Here is a 12,788-nt window from a genome sequence, read left to right on the forward strand (position 1 = left end):
ATATCAGGGTTTCGAGTTCAAGCTCTATATTGGGCTCAATGCTGGGTGTGGAGCCTACTTAAAGAAACAAATAACAACAAACTCTGTTTTGCTCAGAAGAGTTTTCTTTCAACATTATAAGATATGTGTGCCAGGAATGTTAGCCAAAAAACCAAACCTTCATTGTAGGTAGGTGCTGACCCAGTATCATTGTTGGTTTTTCTCCTTTCCAACTTTACACTATAAAACATTACAAAAATACTTCTTGAGAAAAGAATATACCCTTATCTACCCTTGGTCTTGTCTTGGTCTTCAGACTGCTGTAACAAATACCACAGACTGGGTAGCTTATCAACAACAAAAACTTGTTTTTCACAGTTCTGGAGACTTCCTGAGATCATGAAGTCCAAGATCCAGGCACCAGGATGGTGGTATTCTGGTGAATGCTCTTACTTCACTGCCAGTCTCACAGGGCTGCCACTGTATTGTCACAGAGTGCAAGGGGTTAGGAAGATCTGTGAGATCTCTCTTAAAAAAGCATTAATCCTATTCATGAGGGCTCCACCTTCATGACCTAAGCACCTCCCAAAAGTCTCATCTAATATGTCCTATCAAAAAAAAAATATGTCATATCAGGTTTAGAATTTTAACATATGAATGAGGGAGGGGGAAGAAACAAACATTCAGACCATAGCATCCATCACTCAACTTCAACAATTATTAACTCATGACTGACCATGTTTCCATCCTACCCTCATGTACTAACTCTCATTACTCCCATTCCAATTGTTTTAGAGTAAATCCGAGAAACACACTAAAATACTTGCAAACAAAATTATGCATTTTTAAACGATGCATAATTAAACATCTCCTATTAAACACAGATCCCCTATTAAACATACCCAAAGTATCATCCACTATCTTATACATACACACAAAATTGAATAATAATTCCTTAATACAATCAAATATCTAGTCAGTTCAAACAAAGATTCTTTACTGAAGCACTGAAAGAATGAAATCATAATATTTTAGCAAATCTCTTGATTAAACTATCCAAATACTTTATAAGCACAAATAAGGCCAATATAGAGATTGCTTACATTTTGCAAATTACATAAAATTCATTAAAGTTACTTCTCTTTTATTTTTAAAAAAATGGTCGCTTTCTTTGAGTAATATAAATATTGTGTAGTTCTTACCTAAATTCTAATTCCCTCAACATGGCTAAGTCTAGAGTTGAAACATTATGGCTGATGCTTATTTTTTTAAGTAGGCTCCATGGCCAAGTAGGGCTTGAATTCACTACCTGGAGATCAAGAGTCATGTTCTCTGGGGGCCTGAGCAGTTGAGTGTCTAATTTGGCTCAGGGCATGATCCTGGGTTGGGACTGCCCACCTCGCGCCACCCCCAACCCACCCCCACTCCCCCACCCCACCCCCACTCGGCAATTGGGCTCCCTATGGGGAGCCTGCTTCTCCCTCTGCCTGTGTCTCTGCCTCTCTGTGTCTCTCTTGAATAAATACAATCTTTTTTAAAAGAAAGAAAAGAGTCATGCGCTCTACTAACTTTGCCAGCCAGGTGTCCCCGATGGCTTTTTTAAAAAACAGTAAACCAGATAAACCAAATTTGACCAAATTCACTATTTGGGTTGTTTTTAAATGTTTTCCTATAGGGTACTGAAAATGGAGGAAATTGTTAATTCAGACTGTACATGAATTACAATCAACACTATTAAGTAAGGAAAAAGCCTCACATTATATAGAACCCTTCTTATCTGTATTAAAGTTTCAAATTTTCAAAGGATCTTAAGGTTTCAAAATTGCAAAGATCCTAAGGCAGTGATTCCCAAATTTAGCTTGCATCAGAATTACCAGGAGTGCCTGCCGAAACAGACTGCTAGCCCCCTCCCAGAGTTTCTGTTTTGTGAGTATGGAATAAGAGCCTGATAATTTATATTTGTAACAAGTTCCCAAGAGATAATGCTGCTGATCTGAAGACCACAATTTGAGAATCACTGATCTAAATTTTTGAAATCTTGCTAATCTGTATGATTTGGCATTTGCTGTTAATCCCCACATAACAAAGAACATGGATTTTGGAATAAGATGGGGGTGAGTTCAGCTCTTCCCTCTTGCTAGTTACAAATTTGGGGAATAAGTGACCGTTTTCAAAGCCTGCATTTCATTTACAAAATAAGTGCCAATCTTTCTAGTAAGAAAAAACTTTTTTACTGGTTGCCTTGGGGGCACTTTGGAACATCTTCTGCAGTCAGGGTTTAGTGTAGGAGGGTGACATTTATTAACTTCTCTTTGCAGAAGAATTTTAATGACAAAAATCGGCCTGTCCTAGCTGTCCCAAACAGTTTGAAGCTATCTCTGGACTCACTTGGCTTCTAACATTCAGTCTGATGAAACATGAACTTTAGCACTTTCCAAGTTCTGCCTTTTCTGATACACATATCTCACTATTTTACAGCTCCAAATCTCAATTTAATTTGATCTGAGCCTTTTCTCTACAAATTAACCTAGTTCATGATCAAGTTAACTCACTGTTGCATTTTTTTTTATCATGGCTTGTATGAATGACTATGTAATATGTTTAATATAACAAGCTGAACCCAGTTAATTTCATATTCTTTCTTTTTTTAAAAAAGATTCATTTATTTCAGAGAGAGAGAATGGGGGTTGGAGGGAGCATGTGCAGGTGGGGTAGAGGGGTAGAAATTCCCAAGTAGACTCTGCACTGAGCAAGGAGCCAGAGGCAGGACTCAACCCACCCATGATCCTGAGATCAGGAACTAAGCAGAAACCAAAAGGTGGATGCTCAACTGACTACACCACAAGGTGCCCCTCACATTCCTTACCTTTGACAATATCCTGACAGTACTTTTAACTTCACTTTAATTTTTAAATAAATCTTGTTGGCATATAAAAATAGAATTTTTATCCTAAAAAATATAAAACTCTAGATTTCATACCATAGAATACTTGTTTTGAGATAATCAAATACTGTTACTGGAGAACATTTAAAGCAAATTTTAGATAGAGTGAACTCAAACTTCTTGGGCCATTATCTCCTAAAAGACCCTATAAATTTATCAGCTATCAACATGAGAATTTAATAACATTCATTTGCTTCCAACTGTACACGGATGTCAGAAGGATTTAGATGAAAGCTCACAAATTGCAATTTAAAAAATTTACTCAAAGGGACCAAATGATAATTTTTTTTAAAAGATTTATTTATTTTAGAGAGAGAGCGCATGTGTATGTAGAGAGGAGGGGCAGGGGATGGAGGGAATCTCAAGCAGACTCCCCACTGAGCATAGATCTGGATACAAGGCTCAATCCCATGACCCTGAGATCATGACCCAAGCAGAAATCAAGAGTCAGATGCTTAACCGACTGAGCCACTCAGGCACCCCACCCCATCCCCTTTTTTTACTTTTATTCACTGCAACGTGTCATTTGTGTAGGACAGTAGAAATTACATACAGCACAAGAGAAAGGGCTGAGCTCTGGAATATGATGGAGATGGGCCCAAGCCTCAGCTGTTCTTCCTAGCCAGTTTATATAATTCAGAGAACAAGTGGCCAAATCCTAAAACCTAAGTTTCATTTGTAAAATTCAGATAATTTGCCAATCTTTTGGGTGATACTGGAGACTGAATTAAAATTACATCCAAAGTCACCTGTGGCACAAAGAAAGTACTCAGTAAGTGGCAGTTAATATTTATTTCATTAATAAACAATAAAGATACTTTTGAAAATCTGGACTATATCTAATTCTTCAATAAAAATAATTCAAACTACTTGTATTTCAAAGATTTCTAGAGGCGCCTGGGTGGCTGAGTCAGTTAAGCCTTTGCCTTTGGCTTGGGTCATGATCCCAGGGTCCTGAATCAAGCCTGCAACAGGTTCCCTGCTCTGAGGAGAGCCTGTTTCTCCCTCTGCCTCTCCCTGCTCATGCTTTCTCTCTCTCAAAAAATAAATAAATACATACATACATACATAAATACATAAAATCTAAATTAAAAAATAGATTTCTAAAGATTTAATAGATCTCTAATGTTACTCCTCACAGAATTTTCAGTGTTTTCAGTCCAGAAGATTTTTTTTTTTTTTTTTAAATGTTTATTTATTTATGATAGTTACACAGAGAGAGAGAGAGAGGCAGAGACATAGGCAGAGGGAGAAGCAGGCTCCATGCACCAGGAGCCCGATGTGGGATTCGATCCCGGGTCTCCAGGATCACGCCCTGGGCCAAAGGCAGGCGCTAAACCGCTGCGCCACCCAGGGATCCCAGTCCAGAAGATTTTGTAGTTATTTTTATCATTAAAAATAAATTACAGAAAACTTAAAATAGATGTTACTTCTTTATGCAGTGTTCAATTTTATCAATGTTACCACAACTGTATTTTTTAAATATCATTAAGATATTTCATAATGGATATAAGGAGATAAAATTATTAGTACATTAAACCAATATATAAGCACATGTACCTACATATGTGTATACAGGGGTATCTAAAATATGAGTGGATATAAGTCAATATACTTAAAATAACTATGAAATCTTAGAAACTCTTCTAGACAAATCACAACTTTTTCATTAAAAGTTTTTTTTTTTTAAGATGTTATTTATTTATTCACAAGAGAGACCCAGAGGCAGAGACATAGAGGGAGAAACAGGCTCCCCACTAAGCAGGGACCCTGATGCAGGACTCAATCCCAGGACCCCGGAATCACGACCTGAGCCAAAGGCAGATGCTCAATCACTGAGCCACCCAGGTGCCCCTTTCATTAGAAGTTTTAATTTTAATCTTCATAATATAAGTATATATACTTTCTATATACCATTATCCCCCATAATTTCTGAGTTAATGCATAAATAGTATGTTTAGAAGATAGAATACATTCCTCCACTTAGACTCTACCAACAGCCAATTACTAAAACCCTGCTTACCCATGAGTGACTGATTCCTCAAGCTCTGGTCTAGCAAGCCATTTACACAAGCCATAGCCAATTCAACAGGACACCACAGCCTAGTGCACTACAGGTGGAACAGAAGATAAACCAGGGGTCTCAGTGATACTAGTGTGAGAATTCTGCTTTCTGGTCACCCCAGATTGAAAGGTGACTGACCAACCTAATCCACTATGGGAATTCTGAACGTGAAATAAGATAGAAGTTAATATGAGTAAAGAAAAGCAGAATCAGAAAAAACAGAAAAGGAGAGTAAGAAACAGACAACAGAGAAGCTGAGTCTCCAGTATTCCCTCCCTTATTCAACAAATATTTACTAAAACAAAGCAGTGGGTTACAGGCCAGTGTGTTAGGACAATTATGGCCAGTGCCACTAAGAGAGGGCACCATTTCTGAGTGAATAAGATAAATGGGGCACCGGGGCTGCTGTTAGGTCAACAGGCTTCCCAAGTAAATGCAACCTCAACACTCGTCAACTTCCAACTACAAATGGGAAAAAAAGTATAAAATGTGAACAAAGAAGGTTCAAAGAGACTGCATGCCCATGTCTACTTCCATTCATAATCCCTCAAAACTCCCCAGTTAAAAGTGAGACCAATGTGATCTTGACCCCATATCAGCTTTCCACTGTCAGGGTAAGGAGGTAGGGACTAAAATATACGTACAACATTTATACTTCTCAAAAAATATTAGCACTATCAAAATTCTCCCCATTAACAAAATGCCCTCAGGGTACAATTCTGAATACCAGAAAGAGCTGCAAATGAGAAGGTTAGTAAGACATCCCAAAATTGTTAAGGGACTTAATCACGGGAATTCTCGTCAAAATTTTGAAATAGCTTATGAAAGGTTATTTATCTTTGCTACCCATAACCCACCTTTGCTACAAGCCCCATCCCACTGTGTCCTCTTCTCTAACAAAGACTCCTAGGAAAAGAATTTGGTGTCAGTGATTTGAATCTTAATGTGGTAATAAGTCAAACATGTTCTCTTTCCCAGGCTTATTTGCATTTATGACCTCCTAACAGGTGAATGAAAGGCACTGCTGACTGTTAACTGATTTTAAGCTTCAGTGACTAAGTGTTGACACAGGTATCCAAGAGAGAAGATGCCCTGAAATTACACCTCAACTACTAAACAGAATCTGTCAATTTCTAGTACTAGTCAACTACTAGTATTACCTGAAATTACACCTCAACTACTAAACAGAATCTGTCAATTTCTAGTACTAGTCAACTACTAGTATTTCCTGAAATTACACCTCAACTACTAAACAGAATCTGTCAATTTCTTACCTGAAAATTAAAAACAGTATAATTTTTTTTAAATGACAGATGTTTTAAAACCCTGTTTATAACAGAAAATAAGTTAAATGGTGTGCTTACTCTACCCAACTTTCTACTCTTTAAAAACATACACAATGATCCAAGGCTTGATTAGTAAAGTGTATATAAAATTCAATAACACTAAGAAGTGACAATTCAGTATACTGAATGATTTATCACGATTGAAAAAACAGTCACAAAATGAACATGTGAATTGTTTAAATAAACTATCAATAAGTTGTAAATTATATCTAATATTGCTATGCTTCATTCTATACTGCCAGGGTTTTGGCAATTTAGGTTTTAACAGTTTATTTACACAAAATCTACAGCTGAATTCTACCACAAATCAATTCTTTTTATTCTAAATTACTTACCAATTTCATAATTGATATTGATCATTTGATTATTGTTTATAATTTAGTGTAGTTCAACTGCTCAGTATCTCTTGGAAGCTACATCAAGGAAGCATATATTTAATTCGATTCCACAAATGCTTCTGTGTACCTACAATCTGTCTTAGACATATTATACATTAAAATAAAGCTATACTGACAGCTAAATAGCCATGTTTATTATAAGCTTCCATTTACTGGCACTTAAAACTCCTCAAAATAACTCCTCTTGGATCTGGAATATTTTTACTCTCTTCTCATCTGCAAGATTATCGTTAACGTTAAATTTGAGTAAATTATCTAATTTCATGTATTCAGGGATATATCAAACCTTTAAATACTATATGATCTTTCAATGAGGACCTGTTAGGGGCTACTGTACCTTAATATGAAAGAAATTGCCTCTTTATTCCTAAATTAAAAATATATTTAATTTTTGGGATTCAAACTAGTTATGACACTGTACTAATTGTTAGAAATCTTAAGCAACATGAGAAATTGAATATATATTATTTCTCATACATGCATATAACATGATTATGTGCTAATATACAACGCATCTAAAGTATACTTTAATGTATCTTTATTTGGAAAATTGTTCTGATATGCAATTATGTTTTTCCTAAAAGTTGAATATTGCTCCATAATTTCCAAACTTTTCCACTCACTTAGCTATTTTGCTGCTTTAATTCTGAATAACATCTGACTAAAATTTGAATATTCACTAAATGTTTTATTAGTTCAATAGGTTTGGAAAACTTACTAAAAAGCTGGGTGTCACACATCTAGTGGAGTAGAAAAATTCTGTGCACACATTTTATGCAACAAATTCAGAAACTATTTTTGTTATGCCTACCTCTCAGTATATTTGAAAATTAGTCCTCAAAGTGGAATTAATGACTGTTATCCTTAATAGGCAATCTCAGCATACCAAAATAGTGCTTTGATTGAAGCCAAAATCTTTGCTCTTTTGGTCAAAACCATAAAGTCCTGAATGGCCTACACATGGTAGACGTTCACTAAACATTTGATGATTAGATCTAATAAACTCTAGGCCCAGGTTAAAGTTAATAGGCAGAATCAGAATTAATCACAGCTCCTTAATTTAGGACTCCTTCATATGTATCATTTATTAACTTTTCATGATTATATTTTTATTTTTATTTTTTTTTATATTTTTTTCTTTATTTATTTATGATAGTCACAGAGAGAGAGAGAGAGAGAGGCAGAGACACAGGCAGAGGGAGAAGCAGGCTCCATGCACCGGGAGCCCGACGTGGGATTCGATCCCGGGTCTCCAGGATTGCGCCCTGGGCCAAAGGCAGGCGCCAAACTGCTGCACCACCCAGGGATCCCTCATGATTATATTTTTAAAAAGCAATGAGGAGGAGTGCCTGGGTGGCTAGGTTGGTTGAGCACCCAACTCTTCATTTTGGATCAAGTCATGATCTCATTGTGTGTGGCTCCGTGCTCAGCAGGGAGTCTGCTTGAGATTCTCTCCCTCTGCCCTGGCCCCTGCTCATAGGTACTTGCTCACTTGTGCGCTCTCGCTCTCTCTCTCTCTCAAATAAATAAATATTTAAAATAATGAGGACAGGGAACCCTGGGTGGCGCAGCGGTTTGGTGCCTGCCTTTGGCCCAGGGCGCGATCCTGGAGACCTGGGATCGAATCCCAAGTCAGGCTCCCGGTGCATGGAGCCTGCTTCTCCCTCTGCCTGTGTCTCTGCCTCTCTCTCTCTCTCTCTCTCTCTCTGTGACTATCATAAATAAATAAAAATTTTAAAAAATTAAAAAATAAAATAATGAGGACAACAATTACCTTTGCAATGACTAATTTTTTAAGAAATATGGTGATTCTAGGAAAAGTAAGCAGAGGTTTTGGTTCTAGTTCTTAGGCGGGTTGCATAATCTATGACGTTTACACAGTGAACACAATATATAGATACAAATGCTGACCCTTGAAGCTTGCAGGAAATCATTAACTCTCTGAAACCTACACCATCAATTATCAAATGAAAATATTATCAGCACCTCTAGCTTCTGTCGGTAGCCAATCTTTGAAAATATAAGTCAACATGAATTTGAAAAGGATACTGTGTGAATACAATAGTTTTACATGTCAATGTGAAATAATGAACATTTCCAATACATTTTTTTTGTTTTGTATTTAACACAGCTTATTAAAAAACTAATTTTATTCCCCCTCTGTATTATTATTCTTCTAGTGTACAGCTGCCAACCATAGTTAAATCTGATTAGGCCTCATGCTGAGTTAATCAATCTGATAATGTCAGACATTATTAAGAAAGCATACATGATATGGTCACAAAGTCTACTATCAAAAGCATTTACATCAAACCTTTGTTTTCACAGAAACTGCAACTGCTTAAATTAGCTCAGTTTTATTTTGTTTTAAAGAATAAAATAAAAAATACCCTTTTTTATCTCTTCCTTAGGCAGGTACAAAAGATTACTCTGTTAAAATATTAATACTATGATGAATTATTTCTTTCACTTTATCAATCCTTGTTTATGTAGATGAAATAATCCCAAAATCACAATGATTAAAAATAAACAGAAGTATAAATGTTCACATGTAAAACTGTACCCCAAAATAGTATCCTCATATAACTTCCTATTTTATTTTTGTTCATGATGATTAAAAATCTCATAACACAACCCCACAATCACTCTGCCTGTGATTTTTATACCTTTGCTGCACTCAGGCGTAATTCTGAGCAAAGTAAAAAGCAGCATGATCATTTGAACACACAAGTCTGTGTCATGATTCTACTAGAAACAAGATTTACACAATACATTTTAGAGGCAGAAAGCATTATGAAATATCGTGAAAATATTTTTACAAACTTTCCACTTCTTTTTTTCCTTCTGAGGTCCCAAAAAGATACAAAGAAGGTAAATGGAAGGGAGTTCTATGCTAAGGGCAATCAACCTCTCCTTAGCTTATATATTAAAATTTTTCCATTAAAAATTATGTTTATCGGGGCATCTGGGTGGCTCAGTCTGTTAAGCATCTGCTTTTGGCTGGGGTCATGACTCCAGGGTTCTGGGATGGAGCCCCATGTTGGGAATCTCTGCTCAGCAGGGAGCCTGCCTCTCCCTCTGCCTGATGCTACCCCCAACTCATGCCCTCACTGTTGAATAAGTAAATAAAACCTTTAAAAAAGAAGTATTTTTTATTTCCTCCAAAGCAGTACTGTTCTCTAGTATTATTTGAAAAACTTTGTTCCTTGAAACTAAAACAAATTTAAGAGGAAAAATTAGAACAATGAAGTGTACCTTTCATGGAACTACAATTCTAAGAAATGGGTTGTAATTTACTGTCTGAATCTTAGGGGGAAAAAAGTAGGAGGTAGGTAACTTACCGGAGGAGCTGTCTGGAGAAAGTAACCGAAAATCATAGAGCCTCTTTAACAACCAACCTATGCACAGGCCAGACAGCGGTCTTACTTTCATTGGCATCACAAGGCAGATAAAGAGAGACAGAAATTGTACAACATAATAAAATAAGCTTATCTCTACTTTTCTCCCCATACCATGTCTTATCAATCTACAAAGCCCTCAGAATCTTTTAGTAAGTCCCTCAAGTGACATCTTCTCTGATGTGATCTGTGGAGACTAGAAGGGATGAAGGAAAGCATTCTGAACAAAAAAAAAAACAGCTCAAATTCAGATTTTTCATTAATCTAGATCTGCTGAGCAACATACTCTTCTCAAATACAAACTTAGTCTTCTGGACACTGTGACAGAAGAGACTAGGAGTCTCCTCTTAGTCTTAAATCATCCCTTCCTTCCTCCCCTAAGACACTGTTTCAACCCCTACCCCAAAACTCATGATTGTGGCTTTAAGTTAGCTTCTTTTTAAGAAATTTAAGAACCTTCACCCATCAGATTGACATTTAAAAGGCTGCTGAAATTATAGGACAACTGAAAATTACAAACCCATTGTCCATATGGCAGCCAAAGTGTGCTTTTTAAAAAGTAAATCCTGGAGACCTGGGATCGAGTCCCATGTCGGGCTCCCTGTATGGAGCCTGCTTCTTCCTCTGCCTGTGTCTCTGCCCCCCCGTTTCTCTAATGAATAAATAAATAAAATCTTTTTAAAAATTTGAAAAAGTAAAAAAAATAAAAATAAAAAGTAAATCCACTTGAGCCTCCTCCATGAAAAACATTTCAAAGGTTTCCCAATGCTTTTCAGGAGAAAGAAAAGAATTCTTAACCTGACCAAAAGACCCTAAGTAATCTAGCCCTTGTGTCAACCTGAGCTCCTCTACTCCAGATACCTCACAGTTCCAGTCATACATGATCTCACTTCAGTTAGTAAAACATGAGCCCATATTATCCACCTCAAGGCCTTCACACATGCTGCCTCCTCAGCCTAAAGACACTTCCTTCCCCCATGTGGCTTAACGAACTTAAGCTGCACAGGTATTTTCTCAAAGATAATTTCTTGCCACTCTTCCTTATATTCAGTGTGATAGTACTTTCAAAATAGCCTAAATGTTTCTTCCAGACTCTAACAATGACAAACCGAGAGTAGTACTGTTCCTTTAGAATGTGGTCATCAACAATGGCTGCTTTGTTCATTCTTACAGCCCCCTTGCCTGACACAGTGCTTTGCACACAGTAGGCACTTAGCTATTTCCTAAAGGGCAATATAAACACCTCCTTCACAAGATTATTTTGAGGACTGGATGAAACAATCCATATAAAGCTCAGGTTTTACCCAGCACTAAATACAAGTTAGCGACTATTAATATTTTATATTAGAGCTTATAAACAAGACCAATTAGGAAATATTTATTAAAACTGTTCAAATACTAGACACTGACACAGGCAATATTTATTAAAACTGTTCAAATACTAGACACTGACCACCCCATTTAACTCCACAGCATTTATTGTAAAAAAGAGAGAGAGCTACACAGAAAACTGATAAACAAGAATATTCAATAATAAATGATGAAACATACAGATAAAGGAATATGTGAACAGTAAAAATCATTTTCCTTATGAATCTAGGCATTTTCTCAACAATGAATTTTTATAACTTAAAAGACTACTACAAAATACGGATTTTTTTGCATTCACAGACTGTCACTGGTCTTAAGCATAATCCAGAGAGATCAGAAATCAGCACCAAACACACAGCAGCATAGCAATTCACTGCTACTGTACTTTAAAAAAAAATTTAAATAGTTTTGTACTATATATTTAATAACCCTTCTTTTACCAAGAGCACTTTTTTTTCACCTTTGCAACAAAGGGTTTTTGCACAAGAATGATTCAATCACTAAGAAGAGTCAAGTTTGTTAACATCTGAGTAATTTTCAAAAACACATACTACATCAACTTCAAATGAAAGTAGTCCTGGAAAGTGGGACAATGATTCCTAATTCAATAATTTTAGAAGTTCAGTCACTTACTTCATGATGTTTTAATATTACAAAATTGTTATATAAGTATAATCTATCCATGATGGTTACTTCTGCTTTTTGATTTGACCTAAGGAAGCACTAATAGGTTTTGAGTGTTGCAAAGGAAGCACTAATAGGTTTTGAGTGTGTTTGAGAAGTCTGAAGTCATTAAGATAAAACTTAACATCAAAAATTGGAAGCCAAGCAACTTGTGCAGAGGAACACACGGAAAATTTGGGGTAGTTTGGTTAGAGCATAATTAGGGCAGGGTGCATAGGTTATATTTTTCTGGTTTTCAAAAATTGAATTGTATTTTTTTTTGATGTGCTATTTCAATTTTCAGCAGCAAATGTGTGTGTAGAGGATCTTATTAAAATTGAGACTTATTTGGGGAAAAAAAGGCTGGTGGGGAGAAGTTAACTTGAAATTTGGTCAAATAGGGACACCTGGGTGGCTCAGCGGTTGAGCGTCTGCCTTTGGCTCAGGGCATGATCTCAGAATCCGGGATCGAGTCCCACATCGGGCTCCTTGCATGGAGCCTGCTTCTCCCTCTGCCTGTGTCTCTGTCTCTCTCTCATGGTCTCTCATGAATAAATAAATAAAATCTTAAAAAAAAAAAAAAAAAAGAAATTTGGTCAAATAGTTTTCTGGGTGTGTCTCAGG

The 12,788-nt window shown here is 36.4% G+C and overlaps 1 protein-coding gene and 1 long non-coding RNA gene across 8 annotated transcripts in view; both read right to left on the reverse strand.

The window, feature by feature from the left end:
* Positions 1–11,272, reverse strand: part of LOC111091906 — a 79,823-nt gene extending 68,551 nt beyond the window's left edge. Inside the window, exons 1-2 of the long non-coding RNA XR_005376959.1 lie at positions 11,055–11,272; positions 10,074–10,157 (exon numbers count right to left, since the gene is read on the reverse strand). This is a non-coding gene — a long non-coding RNA (uncharacterized LOC111091906). The remainder of the gene's footprint in view (positions 1–10,073; positions 10,158–11,054) is intronic.
* Positions 1–12,788, reverse strand: part of UBE2E2 (ubiquitin conjugating enzyme E2 E2) — a 528,260-nt gene that overhangs the window by 350,537 nt on the left and 164,935 nt on the right. The window lies entirely within an intron of this gene.

This window comes from Canis lupus, chromosome 23 (assembly GCF_011100685.1).
Source record: "Canis lupus familiaris isolate Mischka breed German Shepherd chromosome 23, alternate assembly UU_Cfam_GSD_1.0, whole genome shotgun sequence".
NCBI classification, from domain to species: domain Eukaryota; kingdom Metazoa; phylum Chordata; class Mammalia; order Carnivora; family Canidae; genus Canis; species Canis lupus.